Genomic DNA, 6,950 nt, shown 5'->3' with positions numbered 1-6,950 from the left:
GTTTCATCATTTCCTCTTTTCTTAGTGGATCCTGTTGTTTTTTTTACTAAATCTTTATTGCTTCGTGGTTTTCAGTCCATTGTATAATTGAGGGACACAGACCAGAAACAGAGGAGAGCAGGTAATCATTATATCTGTGAGCTGAAACATGACTAGTTTAAATATTGATAAGATACTTTGAAAAGGAAGAAGAAATCATCTGTGGTTCTCATGTCATAACATAATTTAATATTTAAAGAGAAACCTAACATTAAATTTGTTTATCAAACAGATATTGTGATTTTTTTAAAAAAAAAGTATTTTACAGTCACTAACTCATCCTGTAAAATAAGACAGAGAAAAAAGCGTTGGTTATGCAGCACAGTGCAAAAGTCTTGAACCATCCATCACATCTTTATATTTCGCTTCTAAGGATTCAGATGTTTCTTTAATTTTTAATGCAACAATTCTCCAGGTTTCTTTGACTGGTGACCTAAATATTAGTATTAAAAATGAATTTGAATTTTAAAAGCTCCTTCGCTGTTCACTTTAAAGTAGCTTCTATGAAATTATCCTTCCCTGTCATTTATAAAACAGTGATGTGGACTCTGGCTGCTATACTGTTAGTGATGAAGACTATTTAGTGAACACATCTGTTTTATTTCTGCATTTATTAAAAAACATTCTAGGACGACAGTTGAATAATTACTGGTTGATCTCCAGGACTTCACATGAACTGTTTCTTTATTGTTGACATTTTGTTTTCATATCTTATTCTGTAGTTTTTATTTATTGATCTTAAATCACATTACTCCACTATTTAAACTCTTTCTGCACAAAGTTTGAACTAGGAAGTCAAAACCATCCGTGTTTGGCCTTCATAAAGGATTCCTGCTTATAATCATGACGGAAAAAATACAACAAACTCGAACAGCTGGGTCTGTTAGAGACCCTGCGCTACTTTAATAATGGTTTTATAAATGTATTAACTGATTATTATTCTTATAAACTGTTATACTGTCTGCTGTAATTTTACAATAATCCTTCCACTGAGTAAATTGGGTGACACATCGTGGGATAAAGAGCGGCAGCCATGACCTTATAATGACCTATAAAAAATAAAAAATAAAAAAAATCATGTATATCACATAAGTTACAGTCGGAACATTTGTGTCTCTCTTTAAATGTTTACAGATCAGGTCATGGTTTCCATGTCGGCACAAACAAGTGTATTTAGGCAGGGCTGGACTGGGACAAAAAAAATCGGCCCGGGCATTTTGACTAGAGACCGGCCCACCAGGCATTATAGGAAAAACCATAAAGCCTTTGAATGAAAACAAACGCTGTTGTGACAGTGATGTACACTGTCTTGTTGGTATATATGTATCAATCTAATAAACTTAAATCTACACCATCCTCCCTATTCTGGTATTCTAACCCGAAAGTAGACTGCTTGGTCGAGTTAACCACCTGAACTATCTACACATGGTGAAAACCTGAAATTAAAACAGAGAAGACTAGAGGTGAGACATGATCATTACTGATTACTGATGACAGATTTAGATATATTTTCATAAACTATTCATTTACCACATCAATAAACAGCATGGCAGGGCAAAATATTTTTTCTAACATGGCAACCTTTAAAAAGTGAAAGGAGATAGAAAGACAGGTGAGAAAGAATAAAACTTAATTGACTTTTTGATGGCATTTTACTTACAGTACTGGTACAGTATCTAGAAAATGTGGGAAAATACTGGCATCATATACAGTACTTAGCTACTTCTGAAGAAATGATGGGACCCTAAAAAAATTACTATGTACAAAAATGGATTTCTATACATTTTACATCAGATGAAAACGTTTGTTGTAAGATTCAGATAATTATTTATTCAAAGTTTTTAAATGATATAACAAAGAAAAGAATTTCTTTGTGCCCCCCTTTATCTGTTAATGCCCTACTTGGGCCCCTGGCAAAACTTTGCTAGATCCGCCCCTGCACAGTTACCAGCTGTCAGCTGCATAGAAAGGGATCCTGGTGTTATTTGTCTCTCAGAAACAGTTCATAACTTCCCTTCAACTCATTCATGTCACCTAAAAGGTAAACCTGTTTCTCCATCACCTGTTCAGCTCTGATGATTCAGTAAGGACATCTCCTGGTTTCATCTTCATGTTTCCCTCTCACCACATATCCAAACCGACATCATGACTAGCAGCTTTACAGCTGTGGCTCCAGCAAACATCAGCTGATACTAGAAATTAACCCTTTAAGACCTACCATTGAACCAAGTCCACCAGAGCTTATATTATATTTTTACATGTTGTAGAGCCATTTTTGGGAGCATTTCAAGTTGCTATACATCAATACAACCATTAGAGCCTAAATTTTAATAATATGCATGCATTAAGTGCATCATAATTACATAAATTGCAAAAAAGTGCAATAAACTACAAAAAAATTGAAAATCGTTTTTGTTTTTTAAAATATATTTCTAGTTAGAGAAATTTAAGAGGCTTATCCCTCAAAACTGTAAATACAAAAAAGTTGCACAAAATAGTTTCCCACCACGGGAAATTTATTTTGAGTGTCTTCATAGTTTTATTTTTGAAATACACCAATTTTTATACACTGCAGGAAAAACGAAAATAAATATTATACTGCAAATTTGCAAAAAAGCAGCATATGCATCAAAATAAACTATTTCCAGCAGTGCAATATGAGTCCTCAGCATCCCAGAAACGACACAGAAAGTCATAAAGTCAAACATAACTTTTAAAAACACCAGCATAAGCTCATGAGGCCTTGATGGTAAAAAACTACATTTCCGCGAAAATGACGTCACTTCCGGTTTCGGGCAGGTCATGGCGGACATGCGATAGTTCGTGCTGATGGACATAGGAAGTGTTATGAACAGCTGATGGATCGGCAAAGCGTGTTTCTGGAATATTATGTTTTTGTTGCTGCAAGTGCTTTTTATGCAGTTTTTGCAAAGCTATATGTGGAAGGAAACCGTGACCTAGGACAAGCTGATGGCATAAGATGTAAGTACAACTCCTCTGGTTTCATATGCAAAAAAAATTATTGCGCTAGCTCACGTGGTTGCAGTGCTACCGGGATTTAAAAATAGTTACGCAAAATGGAGCGTGCTCTGACCGGTTTTAAAGGGTTAATATTAAATAAATTCTAACAACAGCTGATCAAGCTTGAACATGCTGCTGTTGTTTAACGCAACATCCGCTGGTTTCCTCTTTCTGGCGCAAAGTGGGTGATAAACAAACAAGAGAGATGATCAGCTGATCATTGATCAGTTTCATGATTGAAGTAGAAACAGGAGATGGAGGGGAGAGAATGACAGAAGAAGAGGCAGCTGTGCAGCAAAGACACAGAATAACTCCAGCTTTGTGTCTTTTTTCATTCTACCTGAAGTACGGGACAAATCACGTTCCTTTTCCCCTCAATACAAAACGTGCAATATTTTCTCTGAATACCAGACGATTACGTTTTTTACGGGACGGTTGGAAACTCTAATAACTAACCTTATAAATAAAATAAGATAAAACAAGTTCAACGTCAATAATATCATAGCACCCACCCAGCAGTATATAAACTCCCATGCTAGCTAGTACGCAGTACGAGTTATTGTAACTGACTGTAAAAAGTCAGCATAACGAAAATAAACTCCACCTAAACTTGGTTTATATCTGACCCAGATAGACTGCAGGTCATAACTTCTTACCTGAAGTTCAGTTCACTGCCTGGGGTCTCTGCTCCTCCTGCCTTTCCGTCATCCACCTGCCAGCGTGTTGCATCTGCTGGCCTCCACCACTTGCTAATGTTACTAAATCGGTGGAAGCTCCGCAATAGCCACCACCAAACAACTGAGTTATTTTTACACATCTCCCAGCATCTGGCCAATCCACCACCTTTCAGTGTTTATACTGTTACGAAAAAAAAGAACCCATCGGCCCATAAAAACGAAAAATCACCATGGCCCACCGGGCAAATGCCCGATGGCCAGTCCAGCTATGTATTTAGGTGATTACCGTGTAACGTTAGGGTCACATATCCTGAACATATACAGAGAGTTTACTGTGTGGATCCGTTTTAAAGAGGAAATAACTAGTATCACCTTCTAACGCAGCGATGTTCCGTTATGAAACAGACTCGAAGTAACGGAGGAAGTCTGACTTCAAACCATCTTTTAAAAAAAAAAGTCGTAACATACCTGATCAGCAAAGCAGAGCCTCCCAGCTGAAATAGCTTTAAGCAGACCATTCCTCTCTGAACCTGTGGAGCTTTCACAACAAATAACCTGAATTCAGCTTGATGAACAGTCTCTCAGGTCGCTCGATCTGCTGTTTATAAAAGAAACGCTTCCTGTGGCTCTGTTTGTAGGTTCTGCTGGTGTCCACAAGATGTCGAGCTCGGAGCAGCAGAAAGATGACACGAAACACTTCTGTGGATTTTTTTACAATATTTTTACTGAGAAAGAGAAATTATTAAAAACAAACAAACATGCAAATCACATGTAAATGGTTTGGATACAAATAGATAATCTATAACAAGCTGGCAGCAGAGATTGTAAAGAAATATAGCAAAATATTTATATAAAATATTTTAAGTGGTTAAAAAGGACTGGATTGGTTTTACTGTAGAACACAGAGTATGTACAGCAACGCAGTCATAAAGATCCTAACATAATAGGTCATTTCTTTATTTGATATATAAATACATTTTAAAGCTTGTTGACTGCAGACTATTTATCAATATAAGCAAAGAGATAAGATATCAAGATGTAGAGAAACCATCACACTAGCCGGTGTTGTGCCAAAAAGTGATTTCCAATGTTTTTTGATTATTTTTTTAATTTATTTTGTCATGAATTTCCTTATATTGTTAAACAGACAGCAGCCAACAGGATTTAAGAAAAGGTTATATATATAAATGAGCTGTTTTAGAAACATCGTTATGATGTTTTATTTGTCACAATATTGTGACTCTTGTGCACATCAGTCTTTAAAACAAAGATTTTCAGCTGGATAAATAAAGGATATAAAAAAGTCACTTTCACAGATTATAGAGCAACACGTCATTTACAGAAGTTTAAATATGGAAATCGCTTTTTTGCACACACACACACACACACACACACACACACACACACACACACACACACACACACACACTCTGCACAGACAGAAACTGAAGGAGATTTGTGATGAAATAGTTAAACGAATAAAGACTCAAACACTTTGCGGAAGCATAAACACTAATGCAAGAAAAACAACATCCATTATTTACAGGTGACCTACTCATGCCCAATTCTCATAAAGAATTAGATTTTCCAACTGCTTTTTTATGCTTCCTGTGTAATTATCTCATAGACAGCAGGACAAAAACATGCAGGTTCACTATAGTCAGACCATCATGGCAGCTTCTAGCTTTTTCTGACAGTGTGACAAGAATCTCCAGAAACCTTTGCTGTTATCACAAACACAGCCGTCTTCTCTGTGTGTGTTTTATTCTGTAAGTAAGTCTGTTGTGCATTGCATTGAATTACCAGTAAATGAAACAGCCTCATGTTTCCTAACAGAACAGGGAGAAATCAGTATTATTAGGTCTGGAGTCATTACAGTTAACAGCCTGCTGGTTGCAATCATCTCAGTGCTTTTCTGTCCCTGTTTCTATGGAGATGTGTTAATCAGTGATAGTCTGGCACAACAAGTAACCTTGTGCCCAATTATGCAACTCTTTTCTTGTTTCACAGAGGATCATTATCAAGATATGACGACAGCAAACGTTTTGATAAAGTGTCACTGTGGAGGTGGGTGTCCATACAGCTGTGTCAGGGTTGGGTTAGCTGAGCTGTGATGTCACACGTGACTGTTTTTAGTGGTGGAGGTACGTTGCACATAAGGTATAGATCACAAAGAGAATGTAGGATGTCTGAATACATATACTGTATCGCACTCAGTATTTCCTGCATGGCACAATCATTGAGACACAATCACATCAATTACAGACATCTGGCCTCTTATTTATTCCCTGAGTCCACATGCAGCTGTACATTGATGTGAAAGAAAAAATATTTATTTTAAGCAGACAAAACTTGAATTGAATTATAAACGAGGTCCATTAACGAGTAAATTTTCATTAAAGTGTAACAAAGAGAAGAGAGAAAATTATAAACTAAAACTGATAGATATGTTTATGATATTTTCTTCCAGTTATCTCAACGTACCAAACATGGTTTTATCCTGACTGTTTACTCATTACATCTTTACTCTCATTGGTGATTACAGAGTCTCTCTGCTCTGTCCTGACTGAAACATGCAGACCAGAATAAATACAGTTATCACAAAAGTACAAAAAATAAATATGGCCAACTTCCTGCATTGATAAAACAGTTGTAGTCTTTGTTTTGTCTTAATAAGAAAATAACTGAATAATCATCATTACACAAGCATCAGATGTAAAACTGGAAAAATTAAAGGAGTGAGACACAGCTGGGAAACAAACAAGACAACGAGGCACGGAAACAAATGTAAATACAAGGCAAAGAGACTATCAAAATAAAACAGGAAGTAACTACACAGAGGATCACGTACCCAAGATGAAAACACGACGAAATGATACAAAAGGACACAGGTGAGGCTGTACTGAACCGAACCACAAATCAGTAAAAATAAAGATATACTCAAAATGTAAACAGAACACGCTGGCTGCTCTTTGTCTCCATATAAACTGTCCTCTTAATCATCAAAGATAAAAAGAAAAAATCTGACCTAACATCAAAGCTCATTTGATCTAATGTTGGTGTGTCCTTCACTGCTGACTCCATGAACAGTATCACACTCCACCCAATATTTTCACAAGCAGAGTAAAAACTACGATTCTCTGACGATGACAACTGCTTCAGATCTGCTCTGTACACAATGTTGTTGGACTTCCTCAGTCCAATACTCCAAAC

This window comes from Diplotaxodon limnothrissa, linkage group LG23, assembly GCF_057381915.1.
Source record: "Diplotaxodon limnothrissa isolate DT_005_m linkage group LG23, D_limnothrissa_male_GT1.1, whole genome shotgun sequence".
Lineage (NCBI taxonomy): Eukaryota > Metazoa > Chordata > Actinopteri > Cichliformes > Cichlidae > Diplotaxodon > Diplotaxodon limnothrissa.
The sequence above is the reverse complement of the archived record's forward strand: the minus strand, read 5'-3'. Positions refer to the sequence as shown.